The following is a 10,594-nucleotide window of genomic DNA, read 5'->3' on the forward strand; positions in this document are numbered from 1 at the left end:
ATACTCAGCGCTGGAGATGTTCATTTGTAGAGATCCAGATGTATCTTCCTGCGTCTCAGGCTGATTCCGTGGATATTCCTGCTGGTCTGGTACCTATCCAGCTCAACTCAGGGGACCGGCTGAAAAAGGTGTCCCCTACTCCTCCGCCATCTTGCACCTTTCTGTCCTACCTTAGAATTTCTGACAGTCTGTATGTGGCACCCTGACATTCTCCCACTTCCTATCCCCTCTCCCGGAATTATTTAAGAAAAAAATAAAAATGCATATGCACTTATTTGTCAGCATCAAGATCAGATGCTCCTGGAAAGTTTTTTTCACTTTCTGGTGAAGACCTTAGACATCCCCTCCCACTGAGCAGAAGTAAACAGCACACTGTCATGCAAGACTGAGGCAATGGCTTCCACAAGGATGAGCATTTAACAACTTAAATACACATATCTGTCTTAACTATTGAGGATGATCTTGAAATGTTCTGAGTTACATTGTCAAGGCAGAGTTAAATCCTACTTCCTGGCCTGTGGGACAGGAATAGAGGAAAAAAAAGTATACATGTGGTCAAAGGTCCTGAAAAAGGATTTGATTAAATAAAACATAGAATTAGCATGATTTCTGAGCTATTTACTGCTGGCCTTTGAGAAGAATTGATAGCAGAAGCTGTAAGAATGCCATTAAGGGTATCATAGAGATCTTTATAGGTGTCTGATAGTCCTGACTTCCCCATTCCCAAATTCCTCATGACCCTAAAATTACAAAGGCACTATTACAATTGGACTTCTCCTTTCATTTTCTCTTCAGTTTAAATATCCTTGTTTAGTTCATCTATCTATAACAACTACCACAAGTAAGAATGATGCTTACTGGGGCCAGATATCCTGGGAACTTGGGAAACAAATTCCTCAAGCTCAAAATTAATCCAATGTCAACTTTCTTATATAAAACCTTCCTGGAAGAAATCTATTCTTTGGACTTAGAGACTAACATATATAAATTAGTAACAGTCATTACCATCTTAGCATGATTTGTTTATCAGATAACTTCCCAGAGTCTAGTAACCAAAAACAGAATCTGTGTGTTCAGTATGAGACAAAGCATGTTTTTGTAGAAAATTAGCCCCGGAAATTAATCTGGAGCAAAAGGACAGCTATCGGCAAAGAACAAGTCAGGATCCATAATTATGGAGGAGAAGGGGTGCTGAAAACCCAGACTCAGTTCTACAGAAGAAAAATGGCACTATACTCAAGGCCAAAAAGGTAAAGGACCCCGCCCAAGAGCTAATTTTTATTCGTGATTTGTCCTAGGGCTGCCTACTCTGGCGCTATCCAAGGTTCTGAAGCCTTTTTGAAGTTTTTGTCCCTAATGTTTTTCCCCCTCCTTTTCTTTTTCTCCCTTTATTCTACCTCTTGTACAGCAACTGTTAACATTTAATGACTACTCACAAAGTGAATGATGTATACTACATAGTTAACTCACTGACCGATGCATACATACACTGAGTCCAAATACATCTAGTCTGTGCTTTGTGGACTCACATATCATCATCAAGTCCTGAATTCAGTAACTCAGCATTTCTTTTATCCTTTTATCCACTCCTCCATTCATCCATTTAATATTTATTAAGCTCCCAGTATTAGGCAAAATGCATGGAAAGGAGTAATGGCCCTTCCCTCTGGCTCTATAACAGAGTCAGGAAACAGCAGAAAAATTATTTGGGGACTTCTTCCATATAGGGTTGGGAGAGATGTGGAAGAGAACTAAGGGCCCAAATATTACAGGAATAAAAATATTAAATCAATTCAATGAATTTTTAAAAAATTGTTTAAAGTATTTAAAATTTAATTACGTAAAAAACAAAAACACCTGCATGAGAAAAAAACACAATATACAAAGTTAAAAGACAAATGACAAACTTGGAAATACAATTGAAGCACATATAAAAGATATATAAACAATACAATGGAAAAGATTATAAAGTTCACAAAAAACATTTTCCAGAAAAGAATATATAATAACTCTTAAGCATGGAAATGAATATTCAACTTCCCTCCTAGTATAAGAGATATATGTTGAAATTACACTAAGACACCATTTTCATCTATCCGATTGGTAAAAATCTGGACGTTTTGAATAGCATTAGGATGGGAAAGCTGTAGGGAAACAAGTACTCTCATAAAATGTTGGGGGCGGGGGTAAATTACAATCTCTACAGAGGGTAATTTGGTAATATCTATCAACTTTACAAATGCACAAAATATTTGACCCAGTAACCCAGTTTTAGAAATTTATCTTATAGATACTTTCACACACATGTGAAATGATATATGCATATGGTTATTCACTACAGCATTTTTGCTGGTGGAAAAAAGATTGGAAATAAAATAAGTATCCTTCAATGGAGATTTAATAAATTATAATGCATGCATACAATAGAATATTATACTGATATAAAAATAAAAAGAAGGGTCTATATACACTGATATGTAATAATCCCTAAAATGTATTTCAAGTGAAATAACAATATAAATAACTGTCCAGAAAGGATACAGCGAAGTGTAAGAAAGATTATTTATGTATATTTGGTTATAAACACATAATATATTTCTGCAAGGATAAGAAGCTGATAGTACTGGTCACCTCTGGGGAACTAAAATTTAAAGATGTGGGGGAAACAAACCCTTGTGAACTTTTGAGCTTTTTGGTATTTGAGCCATGTGAATATATTACCTACTGAAAAAAAAAATTGGGATCTTTTTTAAAATCAAAGTTATCTTAGAAGATGATTGTCATGCCTTATGACTTCAGTATTGATCTTTCCCTCATCTAACTGTTCTTCCTTTTAGTGTTTGCACTACCTATGTATTTCTATAATGATAAGCTTCTCTGCTAAGTGCTATATCATACTATTTAAATATACATACATAATATCAATAAACGATGTTGTGAAATTGAGTGATTTTATGTTTCCATTTTTTACATGAGCATATCTTGTCTTTTCTTTGGAGATTTTCCCAATTAGCATATGAAAAAAAATAACAGTTGTTGAGTAACTTCCCTGCACCCAAGTCTGTTATGATGTCTAATCTAATCTCATAACAATCCTAGTCCTGAACAGTATCCCTCTTCTTATTATACAAATGATAAATTTGGAGCACAGAGAGGATAAATGGATTTCCAATAGTGACTCAGCTAACAAGTGGCGGCTGAGCTAAGACTGGAGTGCATTTTTCTTGGTCTGCTCAATACTGCCTCCTTGTGCAAAAGAAAAGTAATGGTCTTTGTAGTTTCAGTCTGGACTACACATTGTAGGGAAGGATTGAGATTTAATGTAAAGGCACATACCACTGAGCTTGGGTGGTAAAAGGTATTCCATAAATGTTGGTTTCCCTCACTTTTATATTCCCATTCCTAGAAGATTACCATACATTTAGTTTTGCTCAAAAGTACAAGATAACTTTTTTTTCCCCTGAATCAAAGAAATTGGAATAATAGTTCTATGGTAATGGAAATATCCCAGAAGAGGCTTGCCAAAAGTAATCTCAAAATGTGTTACAGCAGAATCTCCTGGGATAGAAAGGGCAGGTTTATTATGCTCTGAGATATCCAGTTCCCCCTCATGGTTTATGAGCTGAAACGATCCCTTAAAGGGATCTGTCAAGATTGACTTTATAGTTTCATCCAGGTTGGGCACGAGCCACTTTATTAAGCCAAAGCAGAAGCTTATTGTGCCAGCTAAAATTGTACTGCTTCCATCCAGAAACAGGCAGAAGTCAAGTAATGTTTGAAATATAAATCCATTCCAGTCCACTGCTTCAGCAAAGAAGGTAAACGGGTGACAGAGGGTACCTACAGAGCACCTGTAATTTCACATAATTGGTCAAAGGACTTCATTGTTCCATGATGCAAATGAAAGATCATTAATGGACAGTAAAACGGGGTGGAGGGTAGGAAGAATGTGTAACAGAAGACAGTTAATGCTTTCAGGGGAGACTGGCACATCAGAGCTCTGCTGTAATATGCAGTTGGCTAATTTCACTGAGGTATTGAACAAATGATAGATGGGGATAGTTAACAGGCACCATGACAGCAATAATGAAGATACTCCCTGCCAGCAGAAGACCTCTGCTCCCACTTCCCATTTAAATGACTTCTCATACCACTGAATACCTGCTTGTCAAGAGTACTGGTTACCTATTCCCTCATGGCTCAGGATGATAGGCTCTCGCTCCAAAGGACTGTCTGGCTATCTACCACCAATATCTCCATTGCCCCCCTTCTCCTCTATTAATGTGATTTACCTAGGAAAGTGCAAAGCTAGGAAATTGAGCTACAGGGAAAATTGAACTTAAGAGCAGCACTGCAATTTCTACCCAGTTTGATGCTTTTCATTGCTTCTAAGTGGCTATCAGTCTTCACTGTTTTCAGGGCACCACAATGTAGGGACAGACAGCCTTTATATTTAATTGACTGTCATTATGGTGCTGTGTTTATGCCTTAGGAAGGTCAGATGAGATATACAAGGCCTGCGTAAGGTTTTCTAGAAACAAAGACCAAGGGAAACAGAACAGGCAATGGCATGGTATTGGGATGGAGGGATTTGTGCTTGTATTTCCAGCCTTCAGAGACTGATTAGTAGGGAGGTGAATGACTTTGCTAATGACCTGGAAGCCAAACCAAGAATACTTCATGAAATTTACACATACTATGACTTTAGAATAGTTTTAAGCATCATTTCATTTGAGACCAGATCTAATAGATGGAGTGTGTTTGTTAACCTCACAGCTATTTTTATTTTCTCATTTCTCTCAAATATGCAAGAACTCCATGATTTTACCTAGATAGTAAATATGCAAAATATATATATATATATATTTGCATATTGCCATAGCACAAAATTATATTGAATGAAAATCCTTATATTATAAATAGAAAGCTAGAAATGGCAGTTTGATATATGACAAGGAGAATAAAGGTACTTTTAGACTTTTTCAAGCATAAGTAACTAAAAAAGGCTCAAAAATGAAAGGAAATGAATGACCAAATGTATTATTAATGATACAGCTTTCCATTTGGGAAACACAAAGTTCAGTGTTGATTAAATCTGAGTGAAATAGGGTTGGGAGGTCAACATTCAGATTTCAGGGGACTTATTTAATAATAGAGAGAGGAATACTAAAAATCATAAAGAGGAATCCTAGATTTTCTGGTCTCTGTTATCCCACCTGGTTGAAAGATAAGCACATCCATAAAACCTTCACTGTTTATGGAGTGTCTGTGATGGGCCTGGAGTTTGAGTCATTATTTGGAAACTCCAAGAGAACTTTGGGAGGCAGGTATTAGTATTCCTACTTGGCCTTTGAGAATGCTAGAGTTTAGAGAGGCAAGTTGACTTACCAAAGGTCATTCAACTAATGGATGTTTAAGCTTGGATTTGAGTCCAGTTCTCTCCAAAATTTCTCCATTCACAGTGCTATGCACACAGCAATGTCAACATAACTCAGAAGGCCCAGATGTCTCTGATAATTTTGGTGACCTAACCTTCAAGGACTCTTAACAGAATAGCTTGTATTTCAGGCAGAACGCTCATAGCAAGCTTTCCCTCTGGCTCTCACTGCTGCCACTCATGTGATCTGGGATTTCTCTTCCAAGACCACCTCTACTCTAGCCCATCTCTCTGTCTTCTCCGCTATGCCCCTTAGAGCTCAATACAGTTAGTAAAACTTCATAAACATGTGCTCGCAGTGTGAAAACCAGGCATAGATTAGGTTTGCAGAGGTCTGTTACTCCTGCTATTGGAACATGGACCTGGATAGGGTGGCAGTTTTCACATTCACTTCCAGTCCACCTTCAGCAGTAATATCAGCAGGTCACATACCCACACGGTCCATCATTTGTTTGTGGACCTCCTCACTTTAGTGTTCATGGAGAGCCCCACAGGCAGAATGCTGGTGATGCAAGGCCAAGTACAAACCTGTAAAGTGAGGGTTCTTTCTTGGAAGGGGTTTACTACCTGGAATCAGATCTTTATTGTCTTGGGTCCTAGGCCCTTCTTTCAGGCCATTGTCAAAATCAGGCCTTTGTTAACTTCTCTTCAGTTGTTCCAGAATTTCCCCTCTCCTGCTTATCTTTGCTCTTTTGCTTCCAGCTTTAGGCAAATGGGAGGTGTAATAGAACAGAGGTGAAGAGTGTTTATTTTGCATATGTATTGACCAAGCAAACTGGGACAAGTTATTTAAGCCCCTCTAAAGCTCAGTTTTCCCTCTTTTTTTTTTTTTTGAGAGAGAGAGCAGAGGAGGGGCAGACGGAGAGAATCTTAAGCAGGCTCCACACCCAGCACAGAAATCAAGAGTCAGTCGGAAGTTTAACCGATTAAGTCACCCAGGTGCCCCTCTCTATTGTTTTTAATAAGAAAAATAATACAGTACCCACCTCACGAGTTTGTTATGAGGATAAAATGACATAAATTTAAAACACAAAATGCTTGACACATAGAAAGCACTTAATAAGGGACAGCTGACACTATTCATATTACTATTATCATTATTCAAAAAGGTTTTTCTACTTCTCCCTCCCCCTTGCTTCTCTCTCTTGCTTCTCTAAAACCTCCCAGTTCTTTACAAATTTCTGTCCCTCATCCCTACCTCCACCCACCCCAGAAGCTCCCCCCAAGACTCCCAATCTCCCCTGCCAGGACTGAAAATTCTCCTGCCCCACCTCTCCTAGCTACTTATTTTTGGGACTATTGTCTCCTCTCAATAACCACATTAGCATAAATGTTATTATCTCTAAAATCCAATTAATTTCAATTACTGTGGCCCCAGACAGATTGCCAGTGCTCTCTGTTCTTGGATGATTCTAAGAAAGTGTTGCCTCTTACTTCAAGTTTACATGGCTGTAAGGTCCAGGGAAAACAGATGTGTAACCAGATACAGACTACCTCAAATCTCATTTATGCAATCACCCCAACTGTCTCAAGATGCAGGCTTTTTTTAGAATGAAGACTTTCACAACACTGGCTGGCTTTAACTGGTGTCTTCTTGACATGGTCATACATTGCAAACAAAATGGGCAAAAAATGGATAGCAAGAGAGATGCTAGGTGATGATCTAGCATGTACAACTAAAGAAGAAATAATCAAGAACTGACTATAAGTGCACCTGTCTTTAAGACCCTAAAACTGCAATTTTAGTCAACATATTCAATACCAAACAATTGAATCTTGATTAGTCCTACCTGATCTATTTTATGAATTCATTCAACATCTATTCAATGAATGTCCACTGTGCACCTACCATGTGACAGGCATTCTATTCTGGGCTAAGCACGGAAGAGGACAGACAAGATCTCTCTCAAGCTTTCCTTTGGTGGAGAAGACAGACAATCACACGATATTTTGACCATTATTTTAAATTATTAATACCTCTGATACCTCTCATCAACATCAATACTTGAGAAGATACGGTTGAAAAAGAAGTTTTTGCTCTCATTGATAATTTAATATCTCAAGGCTATGTAGCCCCTGGGGCTGAGGAGGACTTAGACTGTCTGTTGGTAGTTCTAATGCACAGGTTTAGGTTATGTTAAAAATAAGACAATAGGCCCAAAATGGAGTCACTTATGCTAAGCTCCACATCACCAAACCAAGACTTTTCAGTTACAGTTTCAGCTTCTCCCACAAATGGAATCTTAAACCAGTCAATCAGGAATTACTGTTGGCACTAGTGAGGCAGTCTGCCTGATAGACCCCTGCCATGCCCTAAAGGAAAAAGACCTTGCCACAACCAGTCCATTCTTTGGCAGTATAAGTTCCTTGTCCAGCTCCCTTCTGCCTATCAAAGTCTTTCATTTTGTACATCCCCTCAGAGCTCCTTTCTCTTTTTTCTTTTTCTTTTCTTTTTTTTTTCTAAGAAACTATTTATTTTCTATCAACCTTATTTTCATTTTGTTTGCCTTTGTGGAAGAGTAGCTTACCTTTATGGAAGCCCATTCAGTGGTTGTTCCTACCCATTCAGTGGCCTGAGCAGTGGGAGCTGCAGACCAGTCTTCAGTGGCAGGCTGAGCATTTCAGTCTTCAGTAGGGACCTGCTGAACAGACACAGAGGGCACCTGCACACCTTCATACCAGTCTGTGACTTCAGACTGAGTGGCAGTCAACTCAGGATCTGGAACAGTCCATTCACCCTAAATTTCCTCCTTGGTCACAACCTCTTCAGCAGCACCCTGCTTTCCCTTTACAATCTCTAAATTTCCTCCTTGGTCACAACCTCTTCAGCAGCACCCTGCTTTCCCTTTACAATCTCTGTAGTAGAGATCAGGCATGACTTCCTATGGGTGTTCATGGGAAATCGTGTCATTCACATTCAGAACCTCCTAGGCCAGCATGCACCACATCAGACCCATTGAGTGAGCTCCTTTGTTATTGCAAAGGATGGGGATGTCCACATAGCACAGGGGAGAGTCTGTTAGGTTAACATAAGAGGCCTCTGTGAGAGGCTGGTGACCAGCCTTAGGATCAGTAACCACCAGAGATCTTGGCTCCCAGAAGGCTGCCTGGATCTGGTTAGAAGCTTCCAGGAGGGAAGTGGCCAGAGATGAGTGGCTCCAGTAGCAGGGGCATACTTCAGCATTGCTCACTGGCCACAATTTCTGGATGATATGACACTGACATCAGCCAGGTTTTCTTTTCTTTTCTTTTCTTTTTTCTTTTCTTTTCTTTTCTTTTCTTTTCTTTTCTTTTCTTTTCTTTTCTTCTCTTCTCTTTTCTTTTCTTTTCTTCTTTTTTCTTTCTTTTCTCTTCTTTTCTTTTCTTTTTTTTTCTTTTTTTTTTTTTACGATTTTATTTATTTGTTTGATAGAGAGAGCACAAGCAGGGGGAGTGGCAGGCAGAGGAGAGGGAGAAGCAGACTCCCCACTGAGCAGTGAATCGGATGCAGGGCTGGATCCCAGGACCCTGGGATCAGGACCTGAGCGGAAGGCAGTTGCTTAACCAACTGAGCCACCCAGGTGCCCCATCAGCCAGGTTTTCATTGGCAAAGATGGCGGGAGCTGCCAGCAAAAGCTACAGCCATGTTCTCTTCATATTTACGATGTAGATGCCGTCACTTTTTCTTTTGTAGATGTACTGTTCAATTTGGAAGTCTGGTTGTGGATGTACTGTTCGATTTGGAAGTCTAGCCACCTAAGTGGGTTCCTGCTGCAAGGAGTTTGAGGACATACTGCTCCTTCATTTGCAGGACATCAAGGGCTCTGGACTTTGTAAAATTTTCCCTTTAAGTTACAACAGGAACAAGGAACATATGAACCCCTCACTGGATAGTGTGAAAAGGCTTGGAGCTCCTTTCTCATGTGTTAGATGGATGCTACCCAATTCATGAATCATTGAATTAAGCCAATAAGATTTTTTAAATTTACTCAGTTGGCTTTGTTTTTTTAACATTTAAGGTTGGTGCTTTTCTATATGTAGTAAGTGTTGTAACTCTATCAGTGGCCCTCTCTGCCCAGATAACATTGTCATGCCCAGGACAATGACATACCCTAATGCCCCCAAGCAATCGTCTTCAACCGACAGTTAGAACTTGTGTGATAGTTCCTGGTTCCTTTGTGTTCCCAATTTTCTTTCAAGAGCCATTTTTTCTTGTAGTTTTTCAGGAAGTATTTTAGTAACACTTCCACTGAGTTCTTAAAATGACAGGTCTCATGCTAGAAACATCACATACATTTAAGCTTCAAATTAGACATTATTATCCTCATTTTACAGAATAAGAAAGGGAGGACTAGAGGGATTGTGACACTTCCCTTGGTCACTCAGTTTGTAGATGACAGGGCTTGGACCACAGTCTTCACTTGGTACATGAAGACAGACAAGCACACCGGCTATGAGGAGGCCCCAGGCCAGTGTCCTGGCCACAGGCCGCCGGTTGCCAGCTGGGCTCAGTTACTATCTTTGAGTGCGAGTTTTTAAATATAAAATCAGTGTTTTGGCCTCCGCTTTCCATGTAATATACATTTCTTGGGAGGCTAAAGCCTTCTGAAAGAGCCAAAAGGGTTAAAACCTGTGAAGTGTGATGCTAAAAGTCTTAACTCCTAAAACAAGTGAAGGAGAGGTGTGGTCTCCATTTGTACCAAGTGGGCAGGCTGCCCCCACAGATGGTGACTCAGGATACAGTTTTCACATCTGGAACTCTGCTGGGCTTAGTCGCAGTGGCTTGGGAAAACCCTGGTCTCCAGGAGGACATCAGCCCCAGGATGGGGGGATAGTGTCCGATGTGAGGACAAAACAGGAGGTATAAGCTCCACTAAAGCCCAAACGCATTTTTCCCCTTCTCTCTATAAAAGTGTTTAGCTGCTAGAAAAACCCCTGCATACAGAGAGGCAGGTGCCCAGGCTGGACTGACAGGAAAAACACTTGCTCTCTTGCTCCTCCTCCTTTTCCAGATTTTCAATTAGTTCCTCTTCTTTATTTTTGCATATTCCCTGTCGTCCACACCCCTCCCCGTTTCCTTTAGGGTTTCAGTAAAGGCCAACCATCTGCCCCCAGGTAAACAGTTCTTTCTGAAAATTTAATCTCTAAAACAACAGCATCAGGTTCAATTCACAAAGT

The 10,594-nt window shown here is 39.7% G+C and overlaps 1 pseudogene; it reads right to left on the bottom strand.

Moving 5' to 3' along the window:
• Positions 1-7,311: 7,311 nt before the first annotated feature.
• On the bottom strand, positions 7,312-9,282 carry LOC109488935 (annotated as a pseudogene).
• Positions 9,283-10,594: the final 1,312 nt, after the last annotated feature.

The sequence above is a fragment of the Ailuropoda melanoleuca genome, chromosome 5 (genome assembly GCF_002007445.2).
Source record: "Ailuropoda melanoleuca isolate Jingjing chromosome 5, ASM200744v2, whole genome shotgun sequence".
Lineage (NCBI taxonomy): Eukaryota > Metazoa > Chordata > Mammalia > Carnivora > Ursidae > Ailuropoda > Ailuropoda melanoleuca.